We start from the raw sequence: 13,836 nt of genomic DNA, 5'->3' as shown, positions 1-13,836 counted from the left end.
TGAAAAAAAAAAAAAAGGACTCACTTGAATTTTCTTCCTACTGAAATGAGGAGAGATTTCAACAAAAGTTGGAAACTTCAATGCAATACAATTCTACTTCCAATATGAAATAAACCCATCTCCGGCGGAAATAAACCCAACTCCGGCAGAAATAAACCCAACTCCGGCGGAAATAAACCCAATTCCGGCAAAAATAAACCCATCTCCGGCGAAAAATCCGGTAACAATTTTGTGTATTTGAAGAATGAGTTGAGGAAAGAAGTGGGTTGATGGCATTTTGGTCATACTTTTTGGGAAAAAGGTAAAAAAAAAAAAAAAGTGTTATAAAATGTTCATTTTGCTGACAATATTATCTCTAAACCTTATTAAGGTGCAGTGGTATGTGAGCTTGATTGACAACAATGTGGATTATAACTTATAAGTATATATTATGTATGTATGATGTATGTTGGGTTATGATTGGTTTTGTAGCATTTTTGAAATGTTTATTTGGTTGTTTTGTTTCTAATTGTGGGTGTTGAATTTTATGAAGATTTCTTGGATTTGGCTTATTAAGAGTTTTGAATAATGAAAGGTGGCCTGGACTGTACATATTAACATATATATGATTATAGATTGATTTTGGTTATTGTTTTGTAACATGTTTGAAATGTGTGATTATATGGTTGTGGAGTTTGACTATTTTATGGGGGTTTATACTTTTATACATGCCTTTTGCGTTGGATTTTGGAGTTCTGAATGATGAAATTAGATGTGGATATAGGAGATATATGAACAAGGGAGAACTAGGTCGTTACTAACTCCCCTAATGTCAAATAAAAACCTAACTATCCACCTTAAGTAGTCAAGTGGTAAGCAAGGGTCGAACCACAAGAATCGAAGATCTCATTAAGATAGAATCGCTAAGAGTGAGCTAAGTCGAAGAAATGGTTAACTTTTTACTGAACTAGGTGACTAAAACTATTGAAATCAAATTAGGAAAAGTACTAGGAATGGGAAAACACCACAATCATAATTCACATCCAAGAACCAAGTAGATTTAAGGGGGTTGATATGTATTGGGGATATGCAAAGGGAATAAACAAACCTAAACACCCCTAAAATCGTTGTTAGGGAGTTTAGAGTCATAATTATGGCAACAAAACCTATACTTTGAGGCATTATCACCTAACTAGGCAAAGTTAAGAATCGAAATCAAACCCAAGTTAATAACAATCAACAAGTGATGTAAATCAACTAATCAATCATTCATGGAGGCCAACCACATAAAAGTAAATCATTAAATGGATAACAAAAGGTTCAAAAGGTGATGGAGCTCACATCAACTAAGTCACGAATCAACATCAATGATTGAAATTGCACAAATTCCAAACATAACCAACCCAATAAACTCTACTCATGAAAATAGGATGCAAACAATGATTGGGCTACTCCCAGTCCTAGTTAATGAACTACTCACTACCCATTACACTACTAGACATCCTAAACATGAAAAACTAGCAATAAATTACCAATCTAAAAATAGCAAAAACCAAAAATCAATACTTTAATGTAAAACCAAAGCAAAATCTAGTGAACAAACAAGAAGATACTAGGAAAAAAATGAAAACTTTAATCTAGATTAACTATCAAGCATGAAGATTAAACAATGAAAACATGAAACTAACAAAGTAGAAATGCATAAAAACAATGAGGAAGAAAGAAAGGATTGAGAGGATTACTAAGGAAAAAGAAACTTCACAGAAATTGTCACTTTTTAATTGATTTTCAATCTCCAAATTACATCTCTTGAGCCAAGTTTTCTCTCCCCTACACTAGTAAGCAAGATTAGGGTTCTAAAAATCTGGATTCTTTCCAAAAATAGGGTAGAGGAGTATTTATACCCTCTCTAATTACAGAAGTCGTAAAAGAAAAGAAATACGGAAAAAGGCCCAACGGCCAGTGGCCCGGGCGGGCTTAACAGGGCCCGCGCAGGCCGTGAGAAGGAGCCGGGGCAGGCTTAGAGAGGGCCGGGCCGGTGCAGGGTAGGTGGGCTCGAGCTTTAAGCCCAGGTGTGCACCATTTTTAAAGGAGGAGGCAGAATGCTTGCTCAATTGATCTCCCGGGCGGGATGTGTGATCGCCCGGGCAGGCTTCTTGGCCCGGACAGGCTGCTGGTGGCTCGGACCCGGGCTGGCTTCTGGCAGCTCGAGCGGTCCTTGGGCGTTATCTCCGTCTTGCTTCCCCTTTTGCTCCCGAACTTCCTAGCCTGGGCTGGCTGCTGGCAGCTCGAGCGGTCCTTGGGCGTTTTCTCCTTCTTGCTTCCCCTTTTGCTCCCCTCTAAGCTTGTAAGACCTTGAGTTCCTACACATCAAAGATCAAATAGAAGAGTAAGGGAGGGGGATGCAAATACATGTACATATGTGCTAAGAGAGAGTTAGATAGAAAAAGAGGTGAAATTAAGAAAAAAGGAAACTAAGATGGAAAATAAATCAAGTAAAATAGCCTAAAAACAATCCTAAGAGAGATAAATCTCACTCATCAATATAGTATAGGGGTTAACCCAAATCTGAAGATTACGAATTTTCTACATAACAGTGATCTAAAATTATGTGGGGAAATGGAAATGGGAATGAAAAAGCCTATTCATTCTTAAACAAATTATTTCACTCACTTTGTTGTTACTATGAGGTAAGTGTATTATTGTTGTTTTTGGTTTGATTTGATTACAAATTCACGAGGCGCCCAGCCTGATGCATAAGTATCATAGGGATCTTAAGAGTGAAATAGTTTGGAAGAATTGTTCTAACATAGAAACTTTGATTTCTGATCTGTAAGATTGAAAGTATTCGATAAATGATTGTAGATTGTTATGAACCTAATATGTTCTATTTGTTCTTAGTTATATTGTTTTTGCATATCATCAGTAGCCTAGTAGGCAGTAGCTCATAGATTAGTAGGTTTTGACTTTGTTTTGATTATTGATGCTGTTTAAGTTGTCATGATGTTGAAATTGGATCTTCTTCTTTCTAATTATGAGGAAAATAATGTAATTATTCAGTAGATTTGGGTTATTTTTTCGATTTGTTAAATTTAATCTGGAGTTTTTAGTAATGGGAGTTTATTGGATAAATCTTTTAACCAAAATGTTGCTACATGGTTAGATGGTGTAGACCTCTGAGTTTGAATTTCATTGAGATCCATTTATGTGCACATTTAAACTTGTTTCTTATTGGAAAACAATTAAGAAGATAGTTATCTCATAAGCATAGTTGCTTTCTAGTTCCTACATAGCCATTTGGTCACTCATTCATGCTATCGAAGTTCTAATGATGTTGAAATTGGATCTTGATCTTCACTATTTCGAGGCAATCTGTTTAGGTTTATATTTTCTGTTTCCTAGGTTTAATTTTCATTTGCCAGTAACTGAATCTGGATGGGTACATGTTTGTAGCAGATGTTGCTATCTGATATTCTGGTTAGATGTTGAAGTCTTGTGAGTTCAAGATCATTGTGATTTAAATATGTGCACATTTCAACTTGCTCCTTAGAAAACAACAAGGAAGATAACTAATCATAGGTGTATATACTGATACACCATGTTTCCACCTTTCTATTTCCTATGTTGATTTTTGGTAGATTTTGCTTTGGCGGATATTTTGAGATACGAGCTCTATTACCTTCATACTGCTTAACAGCTACCATGACGCTTGAGAGCAAACTTATGCATTTTTTTTTGTAGGATTGGCTACATTCATATGGGGGTTTGGGGGGGGGGGGATCTACGCAATTCATTTTCTTGCTAAACATTCTCTCTCTTTGATGCATATCTTTCACTTAGAGAGGTTTTTTTGGTATTAGGAAATAGGAAGGAAAGAAAATTGGCAATTGTTTATAGTGTGTCAAGCTTTGGTTTGTACATCACTAGCCTAATAGCTCAATTACCAGAGCATTGTGCCAACTCAAATACCACTTAGGTTATCTAATTCTGTATATGTTAATCCCTCTTTGTTAATCCTATCGTTGCTCAAACAAGATATTTTTGGGGTAGACGTGGGTTTTAAGGAAAAAATTCTAAGTTATGGCTTGCGGCTATTTGGTTGAATGAAAGTCGTTATAAAGGCAATCATTTAGTGAAATTCGCTTATGGAAATCTGAAAATAGTGCTAAAACCTGACTTTCCAGAAAAGTGACATATGTATTAGAATATAGAGAAATAAGTTCTGTCAGGTTTATAATTGCATTTCGTCTCTTTCAGTTTAAATTGTTTCCTCTAAAATTAGCCTTTTGTCTCCTTAAAAGATGGAAGCACTTCAAAAGCGTGAAATGTTAGAGGTCTTTGTAGTTTGTACCATCTATTATTGTGTGCTTGAATTTCAGTGTGAAGTCCTAGGATGTGGATATCGTTTTTTGGGTCTTCCATTGCTTAATTTGATTGTTATGACCACGAAGAAGAAACAAATCTCATTCCTAACTTTGCTGACTTAAATAGCCAAAACTGCTAGGGGCCTTCATCCTACTTAAACATTAGGATTACTGGGATTGCAATCTGTAATTATTGCATATTTTTATAATTAATGGGGAAGAAGGTAATATTAATCCCAGAGTACAGAGGTTCAAGAACGGATCTGACCTATAGTTTCAGGGTATGTCCCAACAAAAAAATTCGCTAGACAAGCTTGTGCAAGAGATAGATAGGATCCGGTAGTCATATGAGTTCAATTGTCTCAGAGACACGTCATATCATGACCAAGAATATTCTGGGGAATCAGAAAGTCGAGGATGCAATATTTGAAGTGAAGTATATGTGAACTGTTGTTCGGTACCTTTTGAATTTTGATGACGTTGTCCTTGGATTTGTGCATCTATTCTAAGGCTGTGAAGTTGCTTTGATAGTTTTCTTGCTTACCTGAATTTCCTGTCCTAACGTGTGATCAAATTTACTCATAGTAAATGACTTGCAGCTATTTTAGTTTTACTTGTGAGTTGTGACCAGGGTGATTAGGTATCTGAGTATCATATGTAATTATGTATCGATTTGCTCTTTGTTTCCCTGCCCTTTCTGTTTCCACCGTGTCTTCTAACAGATGTAGATCCCTTACTGAATTTTTTTTTAAAATTCTTCAAAATGTGGTAGCCTTCTTTATTGTTCTTTACATCTTTTGATTAGCCTCACACTTCTGCTTCTTGTATTAATTGTTTCAAACAAATATAGTTATAGGTATTCTCTCTATTCTTCAAGATGACTTATTCTGCTAGAAATTCATTTAAACAGCTGTTCGCCTGTACTACCTTCTACCTATATTTTGTGTTTAACCTTGCATCGTTGGTTGTCCTTACACAGATTTTTTGAGAAATTCAACTCACAATTGCTGAAGGCTGTGAAAGATGCATTTAACCGGCACCAAATTCGGCATCTGCTCACTGCAAGAAACTCAGGTAAAATGGATCAGATATCGAGCCTAAACTTAATAGGCTACAGTATGTTAAGATTCTTCAGAATCAGGGTAGAGATGATGCTTTAAAATATACAAGACCTTATCTATCTCCGCTTGCTTCCTCTTATAGGGCCGAAATCCAATAGTTGATGGCATGCCGTTAATGGGCCAGTAAACTCGATAACGAAGGTCTCGAGGAGTGGTACACAGACCTTCAACAGCCCTTACTGCTCTTCTGAGATTAAGGCTTCCCACTGTAAACAGTATGACAGGACTTTTTACTTTCTAGACTTGCAACATTTCTCATATTTCCTTTTTTCACCTGAAACATAAGAAGTCGCTCCTGTGAAGTTATCTTGTGTGTGATTATGTGCAACTTTTTGTTTCTTTGGGTGGTAGTTTCCTCCGGAAATTCCCTTTGATGGATCTTGTGTTTGTGCATATATATATATACATTCTCTGTATTACTTTATGGCGCTTTATCTAGACTTTAGTCTTTTTTTTGTAGTTCATCCCATTTCTATTTCATTATTCTCTTATTTGGTACAGGCTAGAGGGCACTTGGCTGTGCCTGGCTGCTCGGACCCAAAACAAAGGCCCAAGCATGGCACAAGCCACAGATAAGTCATCCAATGTGGTGCTTTCTCAAAAAAAAAAAGTTGCCAGGCCCATGGCGCGGCACACATAGTATTGGTTGTGTTGTGCTTGCATCATGCCCAAGCTGTGCTATGGTTTTTCCGTGCAGGGTCCTGCGGTGCTTGGAGCCGAGCTAACCTAGTGTTTTCCTTATGGTCGCTTCCTGCCCACCTACTGCGTGCTCTAACTTTGGAGCTAGGTCTGGAATCCAGAGACAGTTCGTTAATCTTTTGCCCTTGGGGGGGGGGGGGGGGGATTGTTGACAAGAGAACTGACCCACTAGCTGCAAAATTGTAAGACTGATTAATGGAAGAACTTATCTTGTTAATAATTTGAATAATTAACAAATAACACTACTAGATCTAAAAGGAGGAAATACCTAAATACTTCATTATATTAAAAAAAAAGTTGTGTTATTTTTTTTCTAAACGATAATATTATTGTTGAAAAAGTAAAAGAGGTGATAAATGGTGTTGTTTCGCTCGCCTTTAGGGTGGCGTGTTACATGTCCCTTACCATGTGACAAATGGCGTTAATCCATTGGCCAACGACAACTTTTTATTAAAAAAAAGGAGTTGGACACCCTTGCCACGCGTGAGAGGAGAGAAGGGGGGATTGATTGTGCGGTTACATGGCGCGTTTTGGTTCGTTGCCAATATCATAAACCTCTCTATTTATTTATTGGTAATTCCATTCTTTATGGAAAGCATTCAACAATGATGGGGAGGTTCCTTTCTCCTTTTTTCTAAAATGGGGAATATGATATTGTGACTTAGTCTTGGTTTTTTGTTGCTTTTGGTACGCTTCGCCTTTTGACAGGCATCGCTAGGGCGGAAGGGTAAAAATTCCTTTTGATATACTCCCTCCGTCCCATAATATAAGTCCCCTTTCCTTATAAGGTGTCCTAAAATATAAGTCTTATTTCTATTTTCAATCAATAATTATGCCCAAAATATCCTCATGAAAATAATATAATTCCCAAAATGTCCTCATAATTTCAGCTTTCAATGCACCATCATTAATGACAAAATGGAATCTTTTACCCCATTGAACTACTCTACACATTAAACCATACAACATTAATGTCAGTTTTTATTTTTTATTAAAAAGAAAAACACAATGCAAGTGTTTCCCAATAAAAATGATTATTTTTATTCAAATAAAAGAAGATTCCACTTTACCTTAATTCCCGCGCAAAAACAGAATCAGGACTTATATTATGGGACGGAGGGAGTACTTCTTTAGAGCGAGGAGATAGGAACATGGAACGTTTGTATGGAAACGTTTTTTGTTAATTATTAGTAGTAAATAGTAATAATGAATAGTAGTTTGGAACTTATATTGAGTTTTATCATTTGAATTTAACTTTACTTAATTTTTCAAAAAACAAACTAAAATTGTGGAGCAACATGGTTCTACTTCTACATGCAGGATTTAAATACTTGTTTATAAGAGGTAATAATATTGTGATCTAGTACAACATATACTTATACTGCTTCATGTGTTAAGTAGTGTTTTTCTCGGATTTAGATGCGATCCTATGTGATGTTTTTGATATGTGTCATGGTTTTGCTTCTTTGATGGGAATACTGATGGGAATACTGTAACCCATAATCTTGCTAGAATAGTGTCGTTTGGTGTGGAACAATGTTGGAAATTTCATTGTCCGAGTGATGTAGTTCCATATGTGCTTATAGATACTTTGTCCATGAATTAAGGAAATCACTGTTACCCTAAAAAAAAAAAGTTTCACCAAGCTCTTCTAAGGTGACATCGTTTCTTTGCAAGCATGTGATTGTTGGAGATGGACCTAAGAATAAGATCGTACAAATACAACTCTTTCAGAGTTATGTAAACTGGACGTTTCCTTGTTATAAATTCACAATGATGTGATTCATGTTGATGTTGGGAGTAAATAGTAACCATGCACCAAGTACAAGACAAGGGACCTCAAGCTAGCAAATTCCAACGACATCATAAGGAGAGCAATCTATTGCCTAGAACCATCCCTCATAATACTATCCTTTCTCAATGATGGGTTCTCGATGTGACAAAAAAGCTCATATTAACTTATCTATATCTATCTATTTATACAAATATATTAAAAGGCGTCCTTATTCACGAGATGGTGCCACGTGACACTCTTCTCCAAGTTTCGAATATACATGTTTATGATCTCATTTAAAATAATAACAATGTGTAGTTACTAAAAATCGAGCACATTACCTTTTGAGATGAAATGTGAGACTTAAACCGCCAATCTGCTACAATTGTAATATTTGTTTTTTCAAAGTAAAACATAATAAAGATTATAATTATATGTAATTATAAAAACATAGACAAACTTTTTTTATCTCTAACACTTTTATTAAAGTAATAGTATTCTCTTACCTCCATTCAATTGAAATTGTTACTTTTATCTCCAATTTCTTGAAAGTTTTTTAAACAACTTACGGTTTTTTTCACCATATACCATTGACAAGTTTTTTTTTTGCAGCGTTACCCTTTCAACTTTCTAAATTCACCATATACCCCTCACTTTTCAAACAATACATCAAATTTTCCCTTTAAATTTCCGTTAGTCATCAACCCCTAATCTTCCTTTTAATCCTAATTAACTAACCTAAACCCTAACACTAACCCTCAACCCTAAACCTAACTAACCAAAAAACCTAACCCTAAAAGCCCACTAGCCCCTACCCACCCCTAGCCCACCACCCCACCACCAGCCCACAACCCACCACCCCCCTAACCCACCCTAACCAGCGCCACCACTTGAACCCCACCCTTGCAGTTCCCGACCCCTACAGTCGCCATCCGCCACCATGCAGCACCCTCCCCCCTTCCGCCACCCCCACCACGCATCCCCCCTCCCCCACCACGCAGCCCCCCTCCCCCTTCCGCCATCCCCCACCACGCAGCCCCCCTCCCATAAAACTAGTTAACATTTTACTTAAACTACATGATTTAGAGCGGCAAATCACTCTAATTACTATCATGTATATTTCAAAATAAAGAATAATTTCAATGGCATGATTTCTTCTACGTGTTCTATTGGTCCCAATTATATCATGCATACACATTACACATAGTCACTTATCAAAGCTAGAGTCAAATAATTACAAACCAAATAGATCAAATATAAGGTTTTAAGACATGGGTTTTCTTTTCTTGTCATTGTGCATAAATTCAACTTTGAAAAGCAAGAAATTTCCCAAAAAATAATATGAAAAATATATAAATTATAAAATAAAAGAATGAAATGTCATTTAGCTTTTTGTTGTTTCTTTAGACTTTGAAGTCTGAAAATTAACTGACTTTAGAGTATTTTGTTGGTTAGCTTTTGGAAAGTTCTATGACTTTGGGATGCTACGAATATTAGGGCCTTTCCTTGGAGTTTGGGGCCCCTCACTTATGTGCATTTGGGCGGGTTGTGCGCGGCCCATATTGTTGGGAATGTGAAAGTGGGCAGAATTCTGGATTTTGGGCCTCTACATTTTTGTCTTTTAATAATTGTGATATTTCGGTTTAGACATTAGCTAATTGACAAAATTGAGTTGATTAATCAAGTATAGTGAAAAGTTTGATGATTTGAAACTTGAAGCTTTGAAAGTTTAACAGAGATATTAGATGTAGAAAGCTGGAGCTCAAACCGTTTGTGTATGTCTTATTCTCTCTAGGACTTAATCTTACACTTTTCTCTAATTGTGTTGCTCTATTAATTTAATAATCAATTCTTCGTACGGTGAGATATAACGCAGTTGGTTAGAGTTTTTTTTCCCGATTTCAGGAAATTCTAGGATCGATTCCCATCACCCGTCCTAGTATCTCTCTAACGTCCAAAAAAATCAATTCTTTTTGAGCTCAAATTTGTGTTTATGATATCCATGTAGTAGGTTGTAGTTTTATTTCCATGTTTTCATGTTTAAAGGTGTGGTAATACAGTTGCTCACCTTGTAGCTCGAATTCTCCCTGCTGTGAGAAGTGAACAGGTGTTTGTTGATGGTTTTTGCAAGATGTATTAGCTTTGGCGGATCTTGACGTTGCTTAATAATATCTCTACTCTTTCCTAAAAAAAAAATATGTTTATGAAGTGGGTTATGGTCTTATGGATCTAAAAAAACATTTTAGAGGTTTTTGAAAATTTCCTAAAAAGAGCGATGTTAAATAAGTAAGCCGTAGAGGTAATTATTTTCATCTTTGATTGTTATTATCTTTTTCACCCTTAGTAATATTGGTTATTGAATCATCCAAACTGTAAATTTTGCGATACATGCAAAAAATTCTTTTCTTTTTGGTACAACATGCAAACTGTTATGTCATATATGATATATGTATGATATTTGCTACATAAAAATGATAGTTCCATTGGCCGTAGCATGGAGTGGCTCCACTTTTTATAGATAAATTTCAAAAACCACGTAAATAGGAGTGCATATTTCATATAATACTTACTTCATATAGGTGGTCCATAGATATTTCATGGTTGTGGATAATGGATGTGGTAGGGGTTGTAATTCGTTATCTTCAATTCTTTGATGAAAGTTTTTTTTTTTCATTATCTTATACTCCCTTCGTCTCATAATATAGTGTCTACTTCATTTTTGGTTGATCAAACTTTAAAATCTTTGACCGAATATTCTCATTTGTATATATAAAATAACATATTCATGTGGGATCTTGTTAAATTCATCTCAATGTCTAGTTTCATATTATCAACTTTTAAATTTTTTTTATTAAGACGGAATTGAAGATATTAAAGGTCAAAGTTACATCTTGGAGACCGTGTAAAAAAGAAACAAACACCTTATTACGGGACGGGAGGAGTATTATATTAACATAATAACATTGATTATATTATGGACACTGAATCATAATGGAAATTAAAGTATTAACATTGTAATTATATATATGTTTGCACTTCTTGATGGACTAGTATTCTATTTTTACATCGGATTTTATATCATAACTCCATAATATTTTACAAACACAAATTCTTGAGTGTATGTAACTATTACACCATAAATTGTTGTGTAACAACTCACAAATCACAACTTCTTAAAAAGAATTCAAATGACATGAAATAACTATTAAAATGACGTGAGATTCATGTCATTATTTGTATAGTCAATGTCATTCTTGTTGAATTGAAGTTTATGTCATTATGCGTGTTACATAATAATTTATGATATAACATACACGTTACACCCAAAAACAAACTCTTTTACAAAAATATGATTAGAGCATACAGGTAAACCTCAGATGATATCATGAATCATATCATGATAATTAATATTTACAATCATCAGTTAAAACCCACCCATGATAAGAACTAAGAAGCCTAAGAAAAGATTGCTTGCTGCCTTCTTTTACACGCAAATTAGATAGAATCACTACTCTAAACTCTAACCTAAACATGTTATTATTTAACTTTTTGTTATTTTCATATTATAAGGGTCATATGATGATATGAATATTTCTCAAAACTTATAATAAACTTTTTCTGCATACACTTCTCAGTCTTCTTTGTTTAATTGTTTCCCTCTCTACATCCATAAGTTTGAAAATATTGATTTAGAACCCAAAAGTTTGAAGTGTAACCAATAAAAATAGGTCGGAAAAAGGTGTGAGAAACCGTTTGCATTTGTCTTATTCACTGTAATTGAGTTACCTAATCAAGTAGAAAATGATGTTGCTTGACATTTGAGACACAAATGTACCTTAACTGGAGTAATATTGAATTACGAGAATTCTTTAGAACTAGTATTTTAATGCATATTCTCGTCTACAATTTGAAGTAGTTATTAAGATTACACTTAAAATTTTAGTATATGAACTTGAAGTCACATGATCAAATCATATACGTACGATGCAGTTTCTAATTTTTTATTGTATATGGATTACATAAAGTAAAACACCCCTAGAAAAAGCGACACGTGATACCATTTCTTACTTAAAAACGTCTTTTAATATATTTATATAGATATGCTAAGCTAGTCAAAAATATTTCAAACAATGGTTAAAAGAAAATCAAAAGGCTAGATTACCAGCACAAAATCTAACTGACTTATCCATCATTTTTGCATTAAGGAGTTAGCTATGTTCGGTTCACTTGCTTATTTCAGATCTAATCAGATCAGAAAAGTTCAGTTCAGATCAGATCAGATTTAAAAATCATTATGACTATTAAATATCTTTCATTACATATTAGTAAAAATTATAATAATTGAATATTAATAAAGTACTCATTGAGACGAATCAACCAAGACCCCACATAACTATATTTTTTCTTATATATTGAGAAAAATCTAAAAGATAAGATCTTGTAATCAGATCAGATCAGATCAGAAAAAATAAGTTCAGATCAGATAAATTCAGATCAAAAAATTTCAAGTGAACTGAACATAACCTTAATAGTCACAGGCTCAACAGGTCATAACATACTTCTACATTTGACTGCAGATAACAACTTCCAAGCTTAAAAAAAGGAGAAAACTTCCAAGCTAAGATAATACTCTCACATAATAAGACGCAGGTAATTATTATATGAATAATTCTAAAAATCACAGACATTAAATATTTTCAGCATCATCTAAGTTGTCATTGTATGGGAAAGCATCAACGTATAGAGAATTTGGATGATATCTATACACGTATGAGAGATATTGCACACGTTATTCATTGGAATTGAGTTGATCGAGTACATTCATTTTTTTTATGTTTGTTTTAAAATTTCCTGCATGTCAAGAAAGATTAATTATAATTAGGTAATCATGATCACAAATAATTAAGTCAAAAAGACATTGTAAAAGTTTTTAATTAGTCAAACAAGTCACGGGCTCAAGAGATATGATACTTCCGTAAAGTTCGTAGTGGACCTATTAGTGGTGGTGGACTTGTGGTGGTGGGGAATATACTCTTTATTGTTAAAAGTTTTTGTATGTTTATAATAATACTTAAGAATTTTGTTTTTCTTTTAAGATGGGTAAGGAAATGATCTATTTAAACTGATATATATTGCAAGTTTATAATTGAGTCAGTTTGTTGGTCAGACTCATTGAGAGTAAAGGAATGTTAAAGAAAATATCACTTTAAATAGTTTTTTATGGGCTTTGATCTAATGACCTTATGAGACCAGATCTTTACCATGTACTAGATCACTGCTTGGTAAGAATTTTGTATTAAAAGATTTAAAACTATGACAATATTTAAAGAGCATATATAAGAAAGAAGTATTATTTTGCTAGATTTATTTATTGTTTGATTCATATTAATTATGGTATAACAGTTACACCTAAGAAGTTGTGTTTTAAATAACTAGTGCTTAAGGGTCTGTTAGTTCTCCTCAACTTATTTTCAGTTCAGTTCAGTTGTAATTAGTTCGGTTCAATTCAGTTCAGTTCAACTCCAACCATCATTTCTTACGTTATATATCATCCGTTCAATTCATTAGTTTAATTGCAATAAGTTCAATTCAGTTCAGTTCAATTGTTTTATGTTGAAAAGAGCAGGCCCTACGTGAATCTTACGTTATATATCATCCGTTAGTTTAATTGATAAAACGTGAAATTATAAAATTTAATATTGAAGCTCATTCACAATATTGTCTTATATCTTCAAATCTCCCTATATGTTTGAACTACATAAATTATTTACACTTTTGAGACCAAACTTGACCCTAGTTTTTCTTTTTTTGCTAAAAGAAGTTAATAAAAAAAATTAATTTATGAAATGATTTACTTTAAAGTACAAATTTACTAATATGTAATTATATAATCTTATAA

General features: G+C 34.1%; 1 long non-coding RNA gene across 1 annotated transcript; it reads left to right on the top strand.

Moving 5' to 3' along the window:
- Nucleotides 1–5,888, top strand: LOC109135819 (uncharacterized). The gene is made up of 2 exons (XR_002040740.2): nt 1–301; nt 5,323–5,888. It is a non-coding gene; the product is annotated as an uncharacterized LOC109135819 (long non-coding RNA).
- The last annotated feature ends 7,948 nt before the right edge of the window (nt 5,889–13,836 follow it).

The sequence above is a fragment of the Beta vulgaris genome, chromosome 8 (assembly GCF_026745355.1).
Source record: "Beta vulgaris subsp. vulgaris cultivar EL10 chromosome 8, EL10.2, whole genome shotgun sequence".
Classification (NCBI taxonomy): domain Eukaryota; kingdom Viridiplantae; phylum Streptophyta; class Magnoliopsida; order Caryophyllales; family Amaranthaceae; genus Beta; species Beta vulgaris.
Note: the sequence above shows the minus strand (reverse complement) of the source record. Positions and strands in the feature narration are given on the sequence as shown.